This window comes from Paroedura picta, chromosome 8, assembly GCF_049243985.1.
Source record: "Paroedura picta isolate Pp20150507F chromosome 8, Ppicta_v3.0, whole genome shotgun sequence".
Lineage (NCBI taxonomy): Eukaryota > Metazoa > Chordata > Lepidosauria > Squamata > Gekkonidae > Paroedura > Paroedura picta.
In genome coordinates, this window is record NC_135376.1 from 84,182,527 (window position 1) to 84,194,643 (window position 12,117).

A 12,117-nucleotide genomic window follows, 5' to 3' on the forward strand; every position below is an offset into this window, starting at 1 on the left:
GGGAAGCCTGGGCAGTCATGGGCCAGCACAGCAGCTGGGTGGGCTAGTACTGCCCCAGCCAGGGGACATCTTGAGGTTGCACAGAGGCCAGGCAGGCCAGCACTGCCATGAAGGGGGGGAGGGAGCAGGGAGTCTGGGTGGTGGGGAGGCCTCTGAGGGCTGGGGCAGAGGCTGCATGGCTCCAAGGGGTAGGGTGGCTGTCCTCCAGGCCTCCAGGGGCCAGCGCACAGGCCACGAACCCAGTATAAGCCCAGGCACTGCCCTGAAGGCTGGAGGAGGCAGGGGCCCTCTTTGGAGAAGAGGGAAGGAGGGAAGGGGGAGGACTCTTTGTGTGCATGGTTATGTGGCGGGGGGGGGGAGGAACTGGGGAACAGGTTGGGGAAAGAAGAGGGAAAGGGAGGGAGAAGTGAAGAGGAAAGGGGTTTGTGTGTGTGTGTTTGTGAGAGGAAGGGAGGAAGGGAGGAAGGGAGGGGGAGGGGGAGGGGGATGGATTAAAGAGCTCCGGCACAGGTATGTGTCCCACATACCTGTGAGAGCCTGGATGTCACTTCTTTTACTGTTTTCTGCATGTTTTGGATTTTTCAGTGATTTTAATGGGTTTTCTCCAATACTTTAATACTTTTCTACACATGCAATATCCTCACTTGTGTGCCCACATCTTTTGTTTGTTTGTTTCTGCACACTGTGTGCTCCCCCTAGTCGTCGCTTTGGTATGCCATTGATGTACTTCTGTTTTGTTTACAAGCACAATAGTCCAACATCCTTCTTAAACTGCGGTGCCCAAAACACCCTTCTCCCAGTAAACTGTAACCCAAGCTCTGTGTTAATAGACTAGCCTGTTTACATGCAGAAGGTCCCAGGTTCAGTACTTGGCATATCCAAGCTAAAGGATCAGTATCAGCTGAAGTAAAAGATCATTACAACCAGCTAATTCCAACTTGGTGGTTCCCAACCCCAAAGAAGTGTTACTGCAGGGGTGTGGTAGAGAGAAGACAAACACACACACAAATTTTGCCACCCTGACAACCAGCAGGGGACCAGATGAGGTATGTACCCTCCACGGCAGCAACAGCATGGTATCATTTCTGTGAAAATCCAAATGTGACATCATACCTCTCTAGGAATCATCAGAAAATCTATGGTAAACCATAGATTTTTCAGAACAAAATGCTTTCAGCTATTCCTGGAGAGGGCAGTAGTCATCTCTGGGCTTTCCCCAGAAGTGATGTCATGTCATTGCCTGACAGATACCTTCATCCTGTGAACGGCTGGAGTACCAGTATCTAAGACTGACCAGGGGCAGGAGCTCTTCCACCACCAAGGGACACATGATAACCCTAAAGCACACACATACACTCCTCTATCCCACAAAACAGGTAGGTAAGTTTGTGAAGCGACTCTATAGGGCTTGATTTCCCAGCTCTGTAGGCCTCACTCTCTACCATATCTAAATTCATAGGGTGCTGAGGATGCTGAATTTCCTCACCGTGTGATTGTTCATAGGAATCCTGTAGGTGGAGTCATGGGCATCACAACTACTGCATAAACCTGCCTTAAGAATATTTAAAAAATAATCTATCTAGCACTCAAAAACATTTCCTTGAATCCATAAGGGACTGTTGTCATTCCATTTGACATTTTGCAAATAGCTAGCAACACATCAGCCATGGTGGGCCAGCAGTTGCTCACAGATAAGCCTCGTTGACAGGAAGAAAGGATATTTGAAGGGAAAAAAGTAATACTGAGAGAAAACCACATCCATCACGTTAGACTATTAATTCAGCTCATTATCTGTTAACACGCCCGTGTCTGCCAGACGAAGGTTAATAGAAAGTTTATGGGATGCAATTAAGTCTCTGAGGATGGCACAGTTGGAGGCTGTGGCAGTTGCCACGGCAACCAGAGGGCTCAGGACTAGTGCTGGGAGATTAGCTTGAGGAGAGATAAGTGCATAAAAATAGCTCTCTTCTAACTATTACGGAATGAATCGAAAAGCTGATGACGAAGGACGCTATCTGGTCCATGGTTACACTCAACCAGTGTTGTTGACACACCAGTTACAGCCAATAATAGGTGACATTCCAAAGCTTTTGCCCAGTAGTTTTCAACACATAAGCGTTTTCTAACAGGGTATTTCTCAGCATCCCCTTGGTACCCATTCTCTGTTTTCATACAACATGGGGGTCCCCCAACTGAGCCCACCCCTCACACATGGAGGAGCTCCTTCTCGAAGTGAGAGCTGCTGGACTCTGATGCTAGAGACAGCCATTTCTCCTTTAGCCATTATTTTGCAAGATGGTGGATCTTTTTTCACATTCTTGTGGGATGCACATACTGGTTGCACATTTATTTGGGGAGTTGATAGAACTGAATAGGCTATAACTTTGTTGTAAGTTTTTTAGGTTTTGTGGTATTTGGGGGAAAGGATAAATCAAAACAAGTTGTTTTGTAATGCTTGTAATATTGGGCCAAAATTTAGTAGGAGAACTATTAAGGGGACAGCTTTTAAAAGTACAGGAAATTATTTATCTTGTTGCCTTAAAGACCAGTAAAAAAACATATACGTGATGCTTACATATTACTGTCTGCCAAATACTCTCCACAAACAAGGCACTCTGGGTTATTGCCAATACGAGAACTACCATGCTGTTGATCTCAATCACTTAAGTGAGTCACTATAAGGTTTCCAATCTTCAGGTGGTGGCTGGAGATTTCCAGGAATTACAATTGGCCTCCAGATTATAGAGATCCATTTCCCTCAAGAAAATGGCTGCTCTATGATATTATGGCTCTAACTCCAAAATCCCCAGGAATTTTCCAACTGAGACCTGGCAACCATAAGCATGTCTTCTCTAGTTTAAGAAAGATGTTTGATCCAACAACTGTAATCTTTTGCATTTTCAGTTTGAAGCATCTATTTTTTGCTTCTTCTTTCTAGCATGCCAGAACACAACCTGCTCCCTCTAGTGGCCCATTTGATATTACACTGCTTAGTGTCCAGGGTGGGTTATGCATTTAGTTTTTAATCATTGTCAGTTCACTGACACTGTCAAATCACCCCTTTTTAAAACGCCCCCTTTTAATATGTGTGTGTCATTGTTGTTGTTTTGCCTACCATTGTAGACCGAAGTTACGGATTCTGCACTTGAGAGTGCCTTCCTCAAGTGGGAGAGAACTTCATCCATCGTTCTTGGGGCAGATTGGTAGGCTGTGGTCAGCAGCAATGTCTGATTGACACATGCTGCTGGCAGAGCCTCATGGGAGTTGTAGTTCACAGTCCTTCTGTTCAACCATTGGTGTAGGACAGCTCAGGGGAGAAGACAGAAAACTCAGTATGTTTTTGCATGCCAGAAACAGTGTCCCTGGGAGCAGCTAACAGGAATGAATAGTGGCATACTGCAATATTGCAAGGAAATGACACAGAAAATGCCATGAAGATTGAGTGCAATGCATAATTAAAAATACTGGTGGATTTTCCATGGCGAAACCACTACCATATGCAGAATCAAAAACTGAAACAGCCTTTTTTGCAGCCTTTTTGTGAGTTTTCCTGTTGTGCATAACCAACCCAACATAAAATATAAACTGATGTAATGTCAAATCCACCACTAGAGAGAGAAAAGCACATGAAGAACAGGGGAGAAAACCCTGAAAACACAGGAAAGTACAAGTGAGGAAACTGAGAATGTGGGAAAGCCCTGAAGCATCCTACAGACACCCTACATCAGGGGTGGGCAAACAGTGGCTCTCCAGATGTCCATGGACTACAATTCCCATGAGCCCCTTTCAGCATGCCCCTGCCATTCATGGGAATTGTAGTCCATGGACATCTGGAGAGCCACTGTTTGCCCACCCCTGCCCAACATGATACAAAGGGGGCTTAGCCACATGGCCGGAGAGGGGCATCTTTCTTCTTTGCCCATCCTCCTTTCTTTAACATACAGACAGATGAAGAGCTCCGGAGCACTTAGAAGCTTGCACATTTCAATCAGCTCTTAATAAAAGGTATTATTCAACATTCACAAGGCTACTGAGAAATTAGTAAGTTATGAATTGTTCTGAAATGTCAATAATGAACCAATGAGCATTAACGGCCACTGCTGCTAGAGAGGCCATGCACTGGAGAGAGGAAGCAAAACACGCAGAACCGAGCTCTTTCCGCCAACATCAGCCGTAGCTTATAGAACACTGTGTTATTTTGCTTTTAAGAAGAGGTAATGATCTTCTAAGGGTGATCAGAGTGACTATTGCTTCCAGCAGGTTTGCTCTAAGCCTGATGTCCATATTTAACATGAGTACATTATTGGTATTTTGGTATCAGCTTTTGGATTTTTGTTGTTGTTGTTGTTTACCAGTCCAGAGTGAGCTGACATTTTAATTCCTACTTGTATTAACCGAGGACCTGATTTAAATTTCAGATAGTCCATTAGATAGTTCCCTCGGGAGTCTAATGATCAGAGGACTGCAGAACTTCTGACTTGGGCTGATTTAAAGTCATTAAGGCGCAGGGCCGCCTCCGGAATCACCAGAGATTAAATCATGCTCTCGCCAGGAGACAAGAAATTGATCGATCTGGTTATTATGATACTCTCTAGACCAATTTCTTTTCAATCTGAGAACAAGACTAGCCACATGCTTAATAGCCCCACTCTGCCCAGGCCAAATTCTTGCCTTTCTAAAGTTGTTCTTTACGGTACCAACTGTTAAAAATAAATCATCCATTTTGATCCAACCTTCTGCACCACTAATTATAATAAAGCTTGAGTCCAGTGTCACCTTTAAGTTTAATTCTGAGCATAAGATGTTGTGTGCATGCAGCCAAAAGCTTGTACCCAGAATTTTGTTGATCATAAAAGTGCCGCTGGACTCCATCTTGCTTCTAGAGCAGGGGTAGTCAAACTGCGGCCCTCCAGATGTCCATGGACTACAATTCCCAGGAGCCCTTGCCAGCATTCGCTGGCAGGGGGCTCCTGGGAATTGTAGTCCATGGACATCTGGAGGGCCGCAGTTTGACTACCCCTGCTCTAGAGCTTCAGACGAACGCAGCTCCCTGTTCAAATCAAATTATAAGACTTTGTCACAAAGCAGTCAACGATGGTTTTCTGGATATTCCGAAAGTGCCAAGCAGAATTTTTACCCCTCATGAGCTACACCAGTTTTGTTTTACATGTTTTACATTTACACACATAAGCATACACTTTAAAATTTAATATCCTCATAGAATAGAGCAGAAAATCTACTAATCATACTTGGGAGTATATACAGGAAAAAATTGCACCTGAGTACATATGCATGTGGGTTTTACAGGAATATAATCCCCACCATCTCTCAGTAAAGGCAAAGAAATTCAGAAAGTTCAAAAAAAGGGCATAATTCTGGGCATGCGCAGAACGCTTTTCTCTCTCTCTCCACAACAGCCACGCATGCCCCAGGTAGAGGGAGTAACTTGTAGGCAAGCAGGATGATGTAACAAGCTGTGTTCGTGACCATCAAGAGCAGGGCTGCGGCCCAACTCAGCCAATGCTGGCAGGGGCTCATGGGAATTGCAGTCCATGGAGATCTGGAAGGCCGCAGTTTGACTACCCCTGATCCAGAGCAACAACAACAACAAAAATTCCACCCCAAACAACAGAGTGTTTGTCGTGACATTTGAATGGAGCTATAATCAACAGAAACAAACATCGGCTAATGCTGAGACCCCAACGCAACTGACCTAAATTGCCTGAGTGAGCTCAAAAAGTCTGAATGATACACTAAGGCCCCAGCAATGAAGAGGCCTGGCTGGAAGGCTTCCCAGTGGATTCTACTTCATAGCACCAACGCCATCTCTAAGGAAACCTGTTGGGCACTTAGGACGTCAAGCAACAGCAGTGGCAAAGGATCCAAGGACCGCTGCTCTTCAGTGCCACCCCGACAGAAGGCTGCACCAGCAGGCTGTCATCTCTGAGTTGGGAAATTCCTGGATATTTGAGGGATGGACAAGGTTTAGAGAGAGAAGGGACCTCAGTGAGGATGTGATGCCATAGACTCCATCTTCCAGCAGCCATTTTCCTCAGGGGGAACGGACCTCTTTTTTCTGGAGGTCAGTTGTAATTCTAGGGGGCTCGCTTCCCTGATGATCACTTCTCTGGAAGTTTAGGGGTGAGAGTGAGGGAGGGACATTGTTTCTACCGCTACATTGAGAATGCACATGTATTTTGCTGATGTGTTGCAGCTTGCGCTCAGAAGTGTAGCGTTTTTTTAAGGGGGAATCCACTTTTCCAGATTTCCCAAAAAGCGCTACCACAAAGCGATTTTTGCGGGAGTGTTGCAGGAGTGTTGCAGATTGTGTACGATGTCATGTGGAACGTTGAATTAGTAGCATTTACCAAAGGTAAGACTTCTGTTACATTTAAGTCATGCGGAATGGCCCTAGGAGATCTCCAGGTCCCTCCTGGAGGTGGGCAATGGTTCTGTAGCATAGTACTGCAATTACCAGTGCACCTGTTCCCACCTCCACCCCCCAGAAGTTCTTGGATGTTCCAGGCTGTGGCTTGTCAACCATAACTGAGGAAATCATCTGTGCCCTTTGTGTAGTTTATGTCTTCTGTAGACACCTACGTGGCTTGGGTCCAGCCTATGTGCAATTCAAAGAGGGGACAACATTCTAAGCTGGCAAAATGGGCTGTACCATTCCTGACTACAGGTGGAGAGAGACATAAGACCACAAGAAGAGGCCTGCTGGATCAGACCAGTGGTCCACCTCATCCAGTGTCCTATTTCACACAGTAACCACTTTTCCTGAATGGCCAACCAACAGGAAAAGAGGCTAAGGCCTTCTCCTAATTTTCCATCCTAGACAGGCTGACCGCCTCTGCATGTGGAAGTTTCCGTTAGTAACCCCGGCCAGCAGCCGTTGATGGACCGACTCTCCATCAACCTGCTTATTCTACTTTTAAAATCTGTCCATGATCCTGGTCATCAGTATGCTCCCAGCTGGGGACTGCACAATTTAATTCCTCCTTGACTGAAATCGTATTTCCTGCTGCTGATCCTGAGTCTATAGCACAACAACTGCATAGTCATACTGTTAATCTACAAGCTTTGCATTGACTAGTGAGTTCAATAAGGTGCAGAGCCGTTTGAGTGCCAAAACATCAACATCTCACTGCCTGAACTTATATACAGGGTAGGCTTCTTGCCAAAACCGAGTGCGAATTCCCCAAGTTCTAAAGGATTGGGTCATTTAAACGAGCCAGGAGCAGGACGGATCCTATGTGCTGGCCAGTACCATTAAGATAACACAATGTCTGAACTGCAGTTCCCACTCTACAGTTCTGCTAATCTGAATACACAACACCTTGTACTAATAGAGCATTACTGCATCAGGGAGAAAGATTTTGCATGATGAATAATTGACAAGGCAGACAAATATGCCCAGACAAAAGCAGGATGGTCCAGCACTCAGATTCTTTGTGAACACTTTATTCTGCCCAATAGACCATGGGTATAGTTTTCTGCTTCTTTGTGTGTTCCCACAGGAAGGCGATGTCTTCACAGATGATATGCTGGTCCCTGGCCAAGCTCAGAATGACAGCCTTCCAAAATAATGAGCAAAACAGGGTGGCTCTTACCTGACACAAACGTTCATCAACTGGTCCTCTGTGCAATTACACCAGGAACCCTGCATGCCCTTCTGCAGAAACCTTCTGCAAATGCATGGAATTACTCAGCAGCTATAAAGTTAAGACTCATAGTGTGGCATAGCAACGGTGAACTGGGCACATATACACCTCTTCTCCATAGCAGTGTATAGACGTTCTGGGAGGTTGGAGAGATCAATTTATTTGGGAAGGTGGGAATTTTAATTTGTTTATACTTGTGAGGCAAAGCACCCTGATTTCCCCCTTTTCCAGATTAATATGAACATTAGTAGGCCTGATCTGGGTTGCAGGCGCACATAACTGGGCTTCCCTGGCTACCCCATCCTTATCCCCTTCAAGGCTTGTAATTGGCTGTTGTGAGAACCTGTGTTCAGTTCTGTAACTGAATGGGAGGGGGAAGGCAGGAGTGGGTGTTGTCATCTCCTGGAGGGTTCCATCAAGGGAGCTCTCTGATTGGGCTGCGGATATCACCTGATGCAAGAAGGCCAAAGACTATAATTAAGCCATAGACAAGAGGGAAGCCATGCTAACTTCATAATTTGACTGGGCAGAGGCTATGGCTCTGCCAAAGCCCATTGCAATGGAATGGGGTTGGACTAGATGGCCTGTATGGCCCCTTCCAACTCTATGATTCTATGACCACTACATAAGCCCGCTTGGTGTAGTGGTTAGCAGTGCGGACTTCTAATCTGGCAAGTCAGGTTTGATTCCCCGTTCCTCCATACGCAGCCAGCTGGATGACCTTGGGCTCGCCACAGCACTGATAAAGCTGTTCTGACCGAGCAGTGACATCAGGGTTCTCTCAGCCTCACCTCCCTCACAGGGTGTCTGTTGTGGGGAGAGGAAAGGGAAGGCAACTGTAAGCTGCTTTGAGACTCCTTAGAGAAAAGCAGCATATAAGAACCAGCTCTTCTTCTTTTTCAATGCATAAGCCTCTCATTCAGACTCTGATATTCTAAAAGGTGTGCCATCTCATACCAGGTACTTGAAGTGTTAGATGGAGACCTTAGCTTTTCTTTTTTCTTGTTGAAGTATTGTGGAGACTGTCTTGCCTAATGATATTTCTTTAAAACCTTCATATATTTTACCAAGGTCTTGTTTCTTGGGTGCAGATAATCTGTTTGCTTACTCAAGGGGCAGTGGTTCAGAGGGACCCCAGCCTGGGTTCTTGACAACTGAGGGCTTTTTGCAAAAAAAACTTGAACCTTGTCACATGCTAGAAAAAAAATATGTCTAGTTTGGCTTAGACTTATCTCCTCCAATAAGTCACTCCATGGTCCACAGCCTTCATCCCGGAAAAACATATTTCAGATTCAAGGAAACTTCAACTTGACAGTTAACAGAGTCCTTGAAAAAATATCAGAGCTGTCTCACTGGTGCATAATGAAACTATTTTTGATCTAGCTAAGCTAGCCTTGAAGCTGGAGGAGTGAAATTTGCTAAAAGAGATAAGCGAGAGGACTATATGGTCCTCTGGTGTTGCCTGGCAACCACAAGATGCTTAGTCCTAGGAGCTGCCTGGAGATTTGGGGGTGGAGCTTTGTGATGGCAATGCCTGGAAAGGGAGGGGCCTCAGGCATAGAGTCCGCCCAGCAAAGGCAGCCATTTTCTCCAGAGGAATTGATGTCTGTTGATCTGGAGATCAGTTGAAACTCCGGAAGAGTTTGCCAACCTGGAGGTTAGCAAGCTTACTTAGCCCCTTTCTCCCAAAATTATCAAAATGACTAACCCATGGCTTCAGCTGAGGGCCACATGTGGTCATATCACCAATAAATGTTTAACACATTTAAAATATACATTTAAAAATTAACTCCCAACCATTCAGGAAATCCTTTCAGGGCTGTCAAGAAACCCCAGGGTTTCAGGAAACCCTGTTTGAGAAAGCCTGCGATAGAGTCCACCTTCCAAAGCAGCCATTTTCTCCAGGGGAACTGCTCTTGGCCACCTGGAGATCAGCTGTAATCCCAGGAGATCTTCAGCCTCCTCTTGGAGGTTTGCAACCCCATTTTCATCCTAGTAGGTCCTATCAACTCCCTGCCGAATTTTTCAGTCCTTGAAAGATGCCTCTTTTCCCTCTTTTGCCGCTGATGCTGGTAGGATCTAGCCCTCATAAGAAACACACTGATACCCCACCCCATCTCATGTACTAGGCAATGTATTTTATAATTACTTCATGGTTGCCAATCTACAGGTAGGGTATGGAGATTCCCCTTGAAGGAAACCTGGCTTCCCGATGACAAGGGTCCTTTCCCTTGGAGAGAATGAATGCTTTGGAGGATTGATTTATTGTTATATTTAAAACACTTTAATGCTGCCTCTCCACCCTTATCAGGGCTCTCAAGGTGGCACACGTAAATACACTAAAATATTTGAACAATTAAATACAACATTAAAAAATCTAAAACAAGTCAATAAAAACACCTAAGCAAACAATCCCAGAATCAGGGAGGAGGGCCAATAACCATTACAAGTCTTCGCCTGCTGGTGAAGGTTCACAATAGAGGAAGATGGACTCTATGGCATAATATCTCCAGCCAAATCCTTCCCCTCTGCCAACTCCACCCACTCAAGGCTCCACCCCTCAAAACTCCAGGAACTTCCCAACTCAGAGCTGGCCACCCTAATTCACTGACACTAGTGCAAATTAATGCTGTTGGGAAAGCATTACAAATAAACACTGTAAGTTGCATACTCAAAAAAGAATTTTAAGCACAGAGGAAAGGGATGAAATGGACATCGCACTCCTACGTGGGAAATGTGCAGACAGCGATATCAAGGCGTATTCGAGATCTTGGGGAAAGAAAACCAGACACAACAGACAATGGTGGTGGTGCCTGAGATCTAATTCAAGAACCTAATGGAAGCCATGCACAAACAACATCAAGTGACAAAAGACGAAAGCCATTAAGAATTCATATCAATGCATCTTATAAGTGGAGCTGAAACTATTCAAAGGGAGGGGTGGCTTTCAAATGGACATCACAATACCGAGAACAAAATAAAGAACCATCATCAAAACATCAAACAGTGATTAACAGCTGCAGCAACAAAGCCAAAGGAACATTTTACTGTAAGTCAGAACCTACCATTCCAAATGCATGCTAATAAAAGTTAGAAAATAACAGCCACCGCCATTTGGCTCCCAGTGCAAAAGAAAGATTCAAATCAAACCCTCAGCTATGAAGGGTTTCCTCAGGACCCTTTTTCTCTTCTTTTTTTCTTGGCCCTCCCGTCACGGCTGCCTCAGAGCAACCCAAGGCAAGAGACCTTCAAAGGCAGTTTGCCATTGGCTGCCTCCACATCGTGATGCTGGTGCTCTTGGGTGATCTCCCTTCCAAATGCTAAGGGAAGCCAACTCTGCTGAGCTTCCAAGTTCAGATTCAGAGTAACTTTATTGGCATAAAGAGCTTCCAAGTTATCACAAGGTCAGGCTAGTATGGGCTGTTCAGATGATGGTCCCTATTTACTGTTTATTAAGCACATGATATTGTGTTAGGCATTGTACTGTTTGTTTTGGTCTGTTGTGGGGGGAGGAAAGGGTAGGTGATTGTAAGCTGCTTTGAGACTCCTTCGGGTAGAGAAAAGCAACACACATACACAATACCTTTATTGGCATAAAGCAGATTAGCAAAATGAACAGCGATAGTCAGGATACATCAAGCAGTTTAAGTTTAAAAACTGAAGACAAAAATTCAGCCGTAATAAAGGTGACATTGGCATCCTTATCGCTCAACAAAAATTGGCAGAGCCAGTTTGGTGTAGTGGTTAGGAGTGCGGACTTCTAATCTGGCGAGCCGGGTTCGATTCTGCGCTCCCCCACATGCATCCAGCTGGGTGACCTTGGGCTCGCCACGGCACTGATAAAATTGTTCTGACCAAGCAGTGATATCAGGGCTCTCTCAGCCTCACCCACTCCACAGGGTGTCTGTTGTGGGGAGAGGAATGTGAAGGCGACTGTAAGCCGCTTTGAGCCTCCTTCGGGTAGGGAAAAGCGGCATATAAGAACCAACTCTTCTTCTTCTTCTTCTTGAATGAAAGTAAAGCAACATATAAGAACAAACTCCTCCTCCTCCTCCTCCTCCTCCTTCTGTGCCTGCCAGGTAGCCCCCAGCTCCTGTCATGAATTGGCTGCCCAAAGTCCAAGAACTCTCCATGGGGACTTGTCCAGAGTTGCTTTGCTCATCCCCCCCCCCCTTCTGTTTACATGCTCTGGGCCATGTGGCTCCCTATCACTCCCTCAGTTGTTTTGGTTGCTTCCTTCCCAAATAGATGTGTCAACTGTACACTGTCCTATCCTTTGATGATAAGGACCATTCTGTGTGAAACTGAATTGCATACAGATAGGGGAAGGCTGCCTCTATCATTGCTTTTTGTTTCCTAATGTCTTCATCTTTGGCAATACAGAAGTCTTGTGATGCCGTTTGTACTCTTATGAATTAACTACTGAGATTCTAGCCAGAACTTTGAGCTTGCC